The sequence below is a fragment of the Aythya marila genome, assembly GCF_965140915.1.
Source record: "Aythya marila genome assembly, chromosome: 1".
NCBI lineage: Eukaryota > Metazoa > Chordata > Aves > Anseriformes > Anatidae > Aythya > Aythya marila.
This window is the reverse complement of record NC_139042.1, coordinates 25,425,908-25,438,753: the sequence shown is the minus strand read 5'-3', so window position 1 is coordinate 25,438,753 and position 12,846 is coordinate 25,425,908.

The window sequence follows — 12,846 nt, the reverse complement described above, 5'->3', positions numbered from 1 at the left end:
CAGTCATGGAAGTTTTGCTGCTTTGTTTTTCAATAGGAAGTTGGAGATTTTTGTTTTTATTTGTTCTGTTTAAGCCACCATTCTTCAAAAAGCAAGAGAATCACAGTCCTTTTTATTTATTTATTTATTTATTTATTTTACTGCATTGTAGATGAGTGCACCCATTCTTGGAGAAAGGGAAGGACAGAGGTGTAGAATGTAGTTGACACAGGAAAGACAAAATGCCTTGGTTTATGAAATTACATGTTAAGAACTGTCAGTGAATAAGATCTGTAGGTCTCTCATTTATATGCTTTTCTAGCTCACTCCTTTACAGAAAATCAGGAAAAAAGCAGCCAAACTCATGACTTTGAATACCGTTGTTGTATTCTGCTCAAGAAGTTGCTCCTCTGTTCTCTTTGAAATGCTTGGCAAGTACGTGTACAAAGGGAGTTCATGTATAGGGACTTCATATTCAGTCTATGAGAGACAGAAAATAACTTGTTTTGCAGGGGAAAAAGAAGGAATTAGCACTCCATGGGACTGAAGCATGGCTTGATCCTCAAAACATAACCAGTCTGTGCCTAAGAAGCTATGTCTTCTCCCCTTTCTCAGACTGATGTTACAAGATTTGTATATTTAGGAACAGGCATAACGTTTTCTAGTCAAATATGCTCTCTTTGTACTCTGTGCACACAGCAATTTTCTGCCTTTCATGTTGATAACGAGGAGTGTGTCTAATTTGGACCCAAATGCCTGCCTGCAAACATCCAGGATTAACAGTCTGTTGGAAAGTCTGTTGGGTCTCACCTCTTTTCAAAGCCATTATATTAAAGCTGGATGTTTAAACAGTTCCTGATTCTGGAGGAATCAGGGCCCAGACTACCAGCTGGATCAAGTTAGCTTCAGATTCAAGAAACCAACTGAGACCAGCACTTGGACAGCTCAAAATGGAGCCATTAATGGGCCATGAGAGCACTACATAGTCGTTTGCTTATATATCACAATTTTAATTGCTTTTCTCCATCTTGTTTTTCAGGCATGTAGGACCAGCTCCTTGACTAGTTACTAGATGCCCTGGGACTGACAGTTCACTAGGAACTCTTTTCACAAACATTGAGTTTATTGGTCCTGTCATACAACTACACCTCAAGGATTCATATTGATTTATAGTCTTTATACCACATTGATATTGCAGCTACATACACCTGTTGCAAGTATTTCTGGAGACATATCACAGACTTTGTTGCACTTCAGCATCAACAACCATTTCTAGGCAAAAGAGCTTCACATATTTTTTCAGACCCTTTTTGCAAACCCAGAAGTCCCTGTAGCCTGCCAACCCATTTGGCCGAGGCACATTTATTTCTGCATAACTCTTAGCCATTACAGCCAGAAAGATAACTGTTGTGATTCACTGGATGAGCTTCTTCTAGTTGGGCTCAATGGTTCTAGTCAGTAGACACTCAGACTCTGTCCAGATCCTGATTATTATTTTAGAAGCAGCTATTGGCATACAGAAAGCTAGAAGTTAATTTGGTCACTGAAGACTTAACGTCTACGCTGAATAATGCTACTGGCTTCATGTCCTGATACAGGAGAATTAGTGAAGATTATACTGCTTTGTACACTTGGGATGGTCAGCTTCAGATACATAATTTTCCCAAGAAGCAGCACATATTTATGGAACTTTGTGAGGAAGTTACCCTGTTACTACTTCAAGTGGTAGTCAGACAAGATCACCTTCTTGAAGAAGCAGAGCACAATGTTCTCCTTTGACTAGTGCTGTCCCAGCTGTGGCAGATTTTCAGAAACTGTTCAGAACAGGAAGCCATGCTGTTTGGACTGCATCAATAGAGTGTTTAATCTTTACTATGAGTTGACAATGCGTAGTAAACATTATGAATTATATTCAAACATTACAAATACTATACATAATAATAATAATACATAATGTTACGTATGATATTTCAAACGTTATGAATTATACACAATAAGTGACTTTCAGAAAAATAGGGTTCCTGAGTTCCCAGGGGCCATCGGTGCTGTCGTAGAGGAGAAAATGAGTAGCTGAGTCTGCAAATTTAAGATGCGCTTACAAGGCAGAAGGATTCATGAAAGTGTATGTGGGAAAAATGGGAAAAGTGCTGAGAGGTCTTGGCATATTAAATGTTGAGAGAACTAAGGACAACTCCTTCCTAAGGATTTTGTAATTAATGATGTTTATTTCATTATTAACTCTATGGGATCGTGTAGGCTTAATGAATCATTGGTATTCAACATCCTTTTATACAGTGTTCTGCAAGCAGTGTTATAATACTTCACCACACAGTCAGAATCTCCTGATCATTCATGGTGTTGTGTTTGGAGAGGAGGTAAATAATGTGCAACCTAGGCTTTTCTGCCCTCCACTCTCAATTTTCAATACTGTTGTGTCCATCCTATATAGACTTGGGCATTTAAATTGCTCAAAACAGAGTAGGGAGCTCAAAATGGAATTTGAACATGCTCAAAACATTGAGGATTGTTTAGCTCCCCATATATTAACATAAAGACAAATATGACTTACCTCACTTCAACAGAGTAGCTTATATAGAAAATTCTCACTACTTCTAAATGTAGAAGTACCTTATAATGCTGCTACTGTGCAATAATATGAAATAAATCAAGTGGTTCATGTGGGTGTTATTTTATTATAAATTACTTTTGACACAAGGGTTTTAGTGAAGACAACTTTATTCCAAGTAAAGTATGGAAGTTGTCTAAGGACCAACGAGTTCTTGCTTGGCTGCTTTTTCTCAATAAGCCATTATAAGTTGTGTTCAGAAATGTGCGAAAGTCTGAAAACTGAAAATCTGTCCCTCTTTGCTTCCATGTGGCGCTGCGAGTCCACCTAGAGGTTCCTCCACTCTTCCTTACCCTGAAATAAGGAGGGTCAATAGCTTTGGGCCAGTGCTTTGAGAATGAAGTTGACTGACAGTTTGCATTGTAAGGAGAGCATAGATGCAGATTTTTGACTTCTTTAGTGGTGATTAAAAATGCAAATGCTTTGTTTTGGATAGTAAACAAAAACTGGAAGTTTAGATCATTGGGCTGCTCTGAAACTGCATGTATTAAGAAAGATTTTTAGATGCAGAGAATCGAGATGTTACGGTTTACCCTCTTATCTATATTAATAGGTCCTAATGTTTTGGTAGTTTAAAAAAAAAAAAAATTAAAAATGTGAACCTATGTCTACATATATTTGTCTACTATCTAGTATGATAGACTGCTAATTGCCAAATTCAGCTGTGATTTAAAGCTTGAGCAGCCATGGTGAAATTGGTAAGAGCAAAGTCAATCTTGCCAATTTCCACATATCTATGCAAATATCACTCACAGCAGAATTTGGACCTAGAAGCCATTTATTTATGGACAATGTCTTCTGCAGCTGAAGCCTTTATTTCAAATAAGATTGCAGTTCCTTTACTTATCCAGGTGGGGTCTTGAAGATCCATCTTGCCTGGAGAAAAAAAAAAAAAAGAAAAAAAAAGAAAAAAAAAAAGGGGAGAATTAATGTGAAAATCATTCACCACTACTGACTGCAATGATATTCACAGAACCGTAGAATCATAGAATATCCTGACTTGGAAGGGACCCACAAGGATCACTGAGTCCAACTCCTGAATCCACACAGGACCACCCCAAAATCAGGCCGTGTGTCTGAGAGCATTGCCCAAACACTTCTTGAACTCCAGCAGGCTCAGTGCTGTGCCCACGTCCATGGGAAGCCTGTCCCAGTGCCCGACCACCTCTGGTGCAGAACCTTTCCCTAACCCCCAGCCTGACCCTCCCCTGTCCCAGCTCCATGCCATTCCCTCGGGTCCTGTCTCTGTCCCCAGAGAGCAGAGCTCAGCGCCTGCCCCTCCGCTCCCCGCTCCCCTCTTGAGGGAGCTGCAGGCCCCCATGAGGCCTCCCCTCATCCTGCTCTGCCCTGGGCTGAGCAAACCAAGGGACCTCAGCCACTCCTCAAACATCATCCCTTCAGACGCTTCACCATCTTCATAGGTTAATAATTTCTTGCACTGTTTAGTCCTCCTAGTTTGCCCATGTCCTGAATTGGTTGTTTCAAAGGTGTGTCAGATGCTAGCAATGACGTGACCAGCTGCAGCAGGGTTTGACCTATTTCCACTGGCATCAGACGTGAGCTTATATATAATATCCTTAATTTCTTGATAGCTTGCTGACAGGCAAGACAGCCAGCACTACTTAGTGTATTAATGTAATCCATGAGGTTGCTCTTTAACCTATCTCTAGCCTTATTAGTCTTATCTGCTTCTTTACTCCCATATAATAAACCGTTTGTATTTAAACTAATGGTCTTTCAAGCATGTCCCAGCCAAGCAAATCAACAAAATTTTCCATCCTTTAACAGTTTATTCTAAAAAAAAATACACCCCATTCTAACTTAATAGCCTATTAAGTTAAAAATGTAGAACACGTAGGAGGGAGAGCTCAGGTCAGCAGTGCTAAGACATTGTTAAACTTCCTAAAAATTTGAGACAATAATTTTCTTACATGAGAGATGGTGCAGTAAATGTGAAGTGACTGTTTGTGGCAAATTATGATAAAGAAGAAGTAAATACTGATTGGAAAATTGGTGGTTATATGCAGTAACCAAGACTATTTGCTATCACTATGGAAAAAAAAAATCTCTAAATAATAAGTAAAAAATACGTGCTACACCTAAATATGCACAACATGTGTATTAGAGATAAGATTTAAAATAGGAAAAAAAATGAACAAAAGAAAAAAAAAATGAAAAAAGTTTATTTAAAAGAAGAATGTATTGGATGGTTAAAAAAGACAGTTCCAATCTATTGAAAGGGACAACTTTGGCATACAGCCAGTCTTGGCACAGTAATGAAAGCAAGACATGATTTGTGAATAAAAAAAAAAATCTAATGAAAAATATGTAAGGAGCTATCTCTGGCAATGAATACATAATCATGAAATGTAGAAAAATTGCTGAAGAATGCTAGCATCACATACTTATAAAAAAGAGAAGCTGAAGAGTATTAGAAGTGAAATCCTGCTTAGGCCCACTACAAAATGGAGATGGTAAGGTTAGTAAGGAAGAAAAGAGGTTTAATAAATATTTCTTGTAATTCATTCTAAAATGTATGATGCTTCTATTCCATCAGAAGAGGAAATGAGAAGTATTTTATAGTTCAATAGCAACTAAGGAGGATATTAAACATCTGCTAAAGAAAAATTTTCTCAAGTCTACAGGCAAATATAATTTGTAACTAGAGATATAAGGAGTTGGCTAGATAGACCTCTTGTCTGCTGAAATGTAGTTTTAATAAATCTTGGGACACCACAGCTATTCCAAGTGACAGGAAGGCTGTTAGTGCTGTGGCAATATTCCCAACACAGGGAGGGTAGCTCAAAGTAGTATAGACAAGATATAGTGGTATAAGTCACAGATACATAAATCTTTAACAGTGAGAACTAGAAAACTAGTTATAGCAGTTAAGGAATTGAATAACAAATAGAATAAATGCCAATGAACACTCCTTTCAATAGGAAATAGGCCTTCTAAAGTAAGTCTGTTTTTTTTTTTTGTTTGTTTGTTTGTTTGTTTGTTTGTTTTTAAGTTGTATTTTAAGATAGCATGTGTTTGATAAAAATACAAAATGTAATTTATTTAGATTTTGGTAAAAATCTTGTCAGTTCGTTCTGATAGAGATCAGTATTGTATATGAATTGGAACTGACCAGTAAAGAAAATAGTCTGGGAACTGATTTTTTAAACAGTTATCAGTGATAAATTGTCCACATAGAAAATGAATGTCTTTGGTGGGATTGTACTAAATTCTTATATTTTTCAACATTTGAATTAATGATCTGGAAGTAAAAAAAAACAAAAACAACTTGCAGCTGATGAAATTTATGCACCATTTCAAGATGCACGGTATGGCAAATTACAGTGAGGCCTTGATTGTGTCCCTAGCACCCTCAACTGATACAGTCTTTACCACAGCCGAATGCAAAACTAAGAACATGAAATTCAAGCCCTGCTTACGGAATGGTGAACCTTTACTGCAAGAATGGGGTTCTGAAAATGGCTTAAAGGTCACAATGTGCAAGCATTTCATCAAGGGCTCCCAGTGCTGCTCTGGTAAAAATATCACTTTCAATACTTACAGTAAACTTGATTCTGAAAGACAAATAACAAACCTAGCTCATCTATTTTAAAACAAACATATAGAAAACAGAATAAATGTGAAAAACCTTTACAAAATAGGTTTAAGACCTAGAGAAAAATGCAGGGATAGCTTTAGAATAAGACACATAACGCATTCTCTCTAAAGAAGGCTTGAGACATCATGCAATTATGAGTACCTTTATGAAGAGAAAATGATAGGAAAAAAAAAAAAAAAAGAAAAAACATTAGCAAAAACAATAGTTCTTGGAAATTTAAGTCAGGAGGTTTCAGATGGGATATTAGTCACAAACTCTTAATGGTGAAGCTGCTTAACCACTGGATTAAGCTAATAAAGCAGTGGTGGATTCTCAAGCTTTCAATTTCTTAGATTCACGCCTAGCTAAATTGCTGGAAAATGTGTTTAGCCAGACACAAGATACCACAATAAAAGGGGAACTGGGCAATACATCTGTGAAATGGTCTGTGAAATACAAGAGATTCAAGTTGTATGATCTAATATCCCCTTCTCGTTTTAAACTCTGTAAAACACCTTCAGCTCAATTCTAGGTACCATTAATCTTGATTTTGATGGTACTCAGGTTATTCATATCAATGATTGTAGAAGCCCAGTCAAACTAGCTCAGAGAGTTTGCAAAACTGTTTAATGTTTAAATATAATAAGTGAGCCAAATCTAGTGGAAATATTCTGCAGATGTTTCTTTCCCTTCCACTGTGTTCTGGGAAAAGATCAAATGATGAACCCTCTGTTATATAGGGTTGTGACTTCCTTGCTATGGCAAACACAAAAACTTGTCCTCTTCTTTTCCACCTCTTCCTTTATACCTCTGAGCTGTTCCCTATTGTCGCTCATATGAGTTTCCTTAGGCTAGATAATGGTCAGCACTACTAGGGGTGGTATCCATTCTCTAAAGCATTCAGAGAAGCAGAGCTGGGATATGAGCAAATGGGCATCTCCTTGTTTGTGGAGACAAGCTCAGCGCTGATGTAACTGTAACACACTTCTGTGCAACTAGTGGGGCTTTCCACAGGGTTTTCAGTTTTCTTCATATTTGACAGCAATTTGGGAGTTTGTATCTGTTCTTGTGTCAGAGAGGTAGAGTGAAGCATACCTCCTGCAAAGCTGCATTCAGATAATGCTGCTACTTCGTGCTTCAAAAGAGACCTGGCAAAGACAGTCCTGGTAATATCACACACAAACAATTATATATTTGAAACAGAGAACGATCTTACAAAGAGAAGGGTTTTCTTTCAGACAGGTTGCCACTGCAGTGGCTGTGGCTGAGACCACAACTGTACAATCAAGGTGAGGGAAAAGTTTTGCAGATCATATAGGGAGAGTAAAAGAAATAGGCAAAATGTCTGGCTCCACTCTCTGTAAGTATTTCAGCATGGCAATGAGGGCAAACCCATGATAGTGGTGGTTCTGGCAGCCTTCTCCATGGAGGGACAAAGCAACTTCAGAGCAAAGATCACTTTCTAACACTTGTTATGCCTCAAGTACAACCCGCTGCTAAAGGCAGCGTTTCATCTTGTTCTTTCTGTGCATATGCTTCCCAATGAAAAGGCTTGGCTGAGGAATTCATGGAGAAGCTGGCAGGAACCAGGAAGCGTAACATACAGTAGCATAGTTCTCAGTCCCCTGCAGCCTGTCATTTCTAGCTTTCAAAGCCACCCCCTGATTTCTGGTCCAGAGGAAAGAAATTGGACAAAATGAACTTCAGAAAATCCTTGACTTTAGGTTTCTCATTAAAGATTCTCTATAAAAACTTGTTATTTTCTGGTCCTGCTATCTGGTAAGATTCCATGCTGCTAGCTATTCATATAAAGAACTGAGTATATTCCAAAATTAACAACTAAAAGTTTCTAGCATTATGAAAACTGTTACTCTGTTTCTACAGTTTCTCTAGCTGTGAATATATATATATACATATATATATATATATATATATATTTTTTTTCTTCTAGAAAACACGTGTACTTTACAGGAGAGATGATAAACCACAGTCTTCTTTCCTGAATGTCTCTAAACAAGGATCATCTGATTGTTGCTTTCACGGTTCCATTTGCAGCCATCTGAACTCTTCTCTAACTTGACATCATTCTTTTTGCACCTCATTCTCACCTGCTACCCTTAATTTTCTATCAGTGAGCTCATGACCTAAGCAGACCAGAAGAATTCCCTGCTTTAGCTGTAGTTAAACCCACTATGTCTCTGGATAATTACTAATATACAGTGTATATTTCTTTTTCCATAAAATAATAAGGACGCAGGGGCAATACCTCATTTGGCACAGATCTGTCTTTGCTGGGGTTTGTTGTGTAGGCAGCCGTTCTGACCTAATGTCTTTCTGATCTGTATGGTACCAATTCTGTACTGTACTGTCCCTGGGCAATCTCTGGACCACGTTACAGCCATCTCCCAAGTTCTGACATGCCACATAGAGCTTTATTTCTGAACCATTATGAACTAGTCTCTCAATCTCTCAGTAGTGAGAGACTAGTTCATAAGTCCCCAAGAATTCTCTTCTGCTCTGACAGAACTCACAATCAAACCTACATAGCTCACGCCTCCAGCATAGTAGATTCACTTCAGGAAGCAGATCCTCTTTTCTTTGTGCAAAGCTCTCTTTCATTGCAAAACGAGTATAACGTGCCTTCTTGTACAAGGTACACATTTACTACAGGCAACATTATTTAGCAAATATCATTGTATGATACCACGGGAAGAATTTTCAGAGACTTTTTTTCTCTATAGGACATAAATATTGAATCAGAGAAAAGTGGCATTAAATTCTTCAGCTTTTAGTACAGCAGTAAAAATGATTTTCCTGTTGCCTTTAAAATGTTTTTATAAAATACATGTTTGGAATTAATTTAAGCTTGGAGTATAGCCATCTCACAAAGTAAATTTAATTACAGCTAATGTGCAAAGTTAATGATTATAGCAAAATGCAGGATAAGGTTATAGCCTTTCTCCTGTAGCAGCAGTTGTGCTTAATAGTAGTATTTGTGCACTAGTAGTTTTGCACTACTACTGGAAAATAAATTAGGGTGAAAATGGTTTGACCTGGTGCCATATTCCCTGTGCCATGTTCCCATCAAAAGCCATTTTCTCTTGATTCTTTCTTCTCTTTTACTGTTTATGCCCTTATGCAAGATTCTAGCCAAGGGAGGCTGTGTTTGAATCTGCAAGTCATCTCTAATGGATGTCCAATGAAAACATCATTGAAGACAACTTTGAATTTTTGGGTCAGTCATGTCAATGCCCTTCATGTTCTCTTTCTCAAAATGTTTCTCTCATTTCTGCTAAGATGCACAGCCGCTCTCTTCACCTTTCCTAGTGATAGGCTTGAGGAAAGAAGAAATCCTAAGGGAAAACTGGACTTTGAATTGAGATCTCAACTGGAGAGTGTTATAAAGTGAGTTTTGGGAGGAATGACAGGAAAAGAGAGGGCATAATTTGACTATGTGGAGGGAAGTCAAGGCAAGTCAAAGAAAGTGAAGGGAAGAAACAGGGAATGGGAGGGGAGAGGAGGAGAGAGACGAAAAGGGAGAGGGAGGAGATGGAAGGAGAGGGAAGGGAAGAGGTGAGGTGTGAGCCATCAAGAAAAATTCCTTGAAGAGAAAATGTGCTAAATTCTCACTTCCTGTTCTCATGTGGGTGAAGTATGTCTTACCCACCAGATCATGTTCTGTCTGGTGCTTACCCAGATTTTTTTATTTTTTTTTTTTGTGTGTGGCACATAGACTCTTTCTGTCATTTGCTGTGCTGCACCTACCAAGAGTCCCAGAATCATCAAGTGGCGTTGCCAAGAATCATCGTAAGAAAAAGACATAAGCTAAAATTATCTAAATAAGTTAAAAGCTGTTAAAGAGGCCAAAAAAGATGAAGTTAGACATACAGCTGAAGAACCATTTGTTAAATGCCTGAAAGGAAAAAAAAAAAAAAAAAAAAAGTCTAATAATTCAACTCCTCTTACTCCACTCAAAACACATAACTGATAAAACACTTGATACAAAAATTGAAATGTCAGAATAACCATTGACCATTGCTTTCCTGCTCCTGCTAAATGCATGATACAGTATGTTTTTCTTAGAGATTGTGGGTTCAGAAATTACACTGTAGTGCAGTAGGTAAGGAATGACATTCATAATCCCCAATATTACAAGAAAACCCATTAATGCTGCTTTCATTTATTAGGAATAGTTACCTTTCTTTCACACCTTATTCTTGCAAAATCTAGAGTACTGTTACTGAAACAGCAAATTCTAGCCTTGATCTGAAATAACATATCTTCTTAATCTAAAGATATGGGAATTAGATTTGCCTTCACACAGTTCCGTGTGATTCTCCAGCATTCACATGGATGTGTTTCCAATTTTCTTAGAAATGAACACCTGAAATAGTGAGTACTGTAGGATTCTGGTGAGGCTATGATAGGTAAAAATTTTAGTGAGTGCAGAAATACATGTGAATATGTGAACATTCTGCTATTTTTTTTATTTTTATTTTTTAACAGAGCCTCAACGGCTCTGTTCTGTAGATGAGGTCTAACAGTTTTAAATGCTCATCTCGACATCAATGTTTCTGAATAGCTTTAATAAATCAAGCTGTACCTGGTACTGAAAATGTTATGGATCACCCATGCCTTGTTCTAAATTAGTTCTGTCCCCTTTGGCTTCTTTTTCCTTCATTGGTCATTCTCAAAAGACAGATTTCTCTCAAACATCTCTTTTCCCAGTTTCCTCATGTATCTCTTAAAAATTCTCAGCATTTCTCACCAAAGTGCCGATATCACAACCATTGAAGTTCTCTTTTTGCTCTCATTCAGTTGATGCTATTCTGTCTCTGTTCTGTTCTTTACATATTCATTTTCTTCTTTTCCTGTCATGCCTCAAAATTCAAACCCTAATTACTTGTCAAAGTCATGAACTCTCAGAGGAGAGTCCTCTTCACAGTGCCTGTCCTCCAAATGCTACCATGTGTTTGTGTTGACTCCAACCAAATCTGTATGGAAAACACTGAGCTAACATAATTATTTTAGTATTCAAAGGCCTTTTGCCGAATCAAAATGAAATCAGTCTTGATCTTTGCAATTATACCAAATGGAAGTAGTTCCTCCCAGATGAAAATTCTGTAATTGCTGGAACAGCCTTCTTCTGGGCTGGTAGCTAACAATGTCAGGAAACGGTCCCCTCACGTGTCCCAGCTTCCATGCCACATAATTAAAGATCCTTAGGATGCTGTCCCCAGCTGAGAATCATAAAGTCTTAATCTAGATCTCCTTCTGGACCAGTAAATTATGAAATACTTCTCAAATGCCATCCCCTCCAAAATGTCATAGTCCTTTCTTAGGGCATTAAATGCTGGCAAGAAAAACACAAGGTTAATAAAAGCATTATTTTTAATAAAAGCTCTCGTTTGAGATGGCTCCTCAGAGTTCAGTAGGAGGCAGAAGTCTTTCCATGTTTCTTGACCTCTGAATTATGAGGATATATGACTCCTTTACTCCTTTAACAGCTTTTCTGCTTCTGCACTTCTGTCAAGATCAGTTCATAACTGGTTCATGCTAAGTGATAATCTAGGATAATTCCTTGCTATTTCTCTTACTTTTTTTTTTTTTTTTTTTTCCCATTGTTCTGTTTTTAACATTGCAACATCAAATCAACTTGCTGTCTAGATGCATTAAACTACCTTTGCATCACAAATGTCCAGCATGATGAGAAAGAAGAAAACTAGCGACAACATATGAACCTTGGTTTAGGGAAGTCTCTTGAAACTATTGTTTTCAATGTTAATGGAAAAAATTTAAGAACCCTTAAGAGTCAACTAGTTCATCCTCCAATCCAAGGCATAATTTACAATATAGTACACAATATGGATTGCTTAATCTGCTCTAAAATAACTCTTAAAAAGCAGATCTGGACCCTCTCTAGGCAATCTATGGCCATGATTTACTTACCACTGGAAAGTTCTTCGTAGTGTTTTAACTTGAATTTCTTTGCTGGAATTGTCATCCCTTACTTCATGTCTAATTTCTCATGAGGGACCAGGTGAAATTCAATGTAAATAAAAGAAAAGATGTACAGCTGAAAACAAACAAACAAACAACCCACCCCCCCCCCAAAAAAAAAAAAAAAAAAAAAAAAAAGGGAAATGAACATAAAAATATAAGCTCTATAAGCTCCCCGACTCAACTGCAGGAAAAAAAGCTTCAAAGCACAATCAGTGAGAATGACAGCTCAAAAGTCGCAGTACAAAAAGCAACTAGTATGTTTAAAAATATTAAGCAATAGCAAACTGAACAGAAAATAATATTCACAGTATGCCTCTAGGAAGAGCTCACAGTTCTGGTTCTTCTATGTTGAGGCAGACAGCAAAGCTGGAAGTACAGAGATGAATGATAAGGATAATCAAAAGTATGGAACTGCTAAATAATAAATGGAAAAGTGAATAGACTAGCAGGAAGATAACCGAGAGGGTAGAAAGGTCTATGAAAATGATTAACCAATTAGATTAACCAATAGAAAACACAATTATAAATAGTTATTAGATGCCTCACCCAACACAAAAGCAAGAGGACATTGAATGAAAGTAGCAGATGACTAGATAAAAGCAAAGGGTGTGAATTTTCATATAGTATTCAGTCAAGCTGT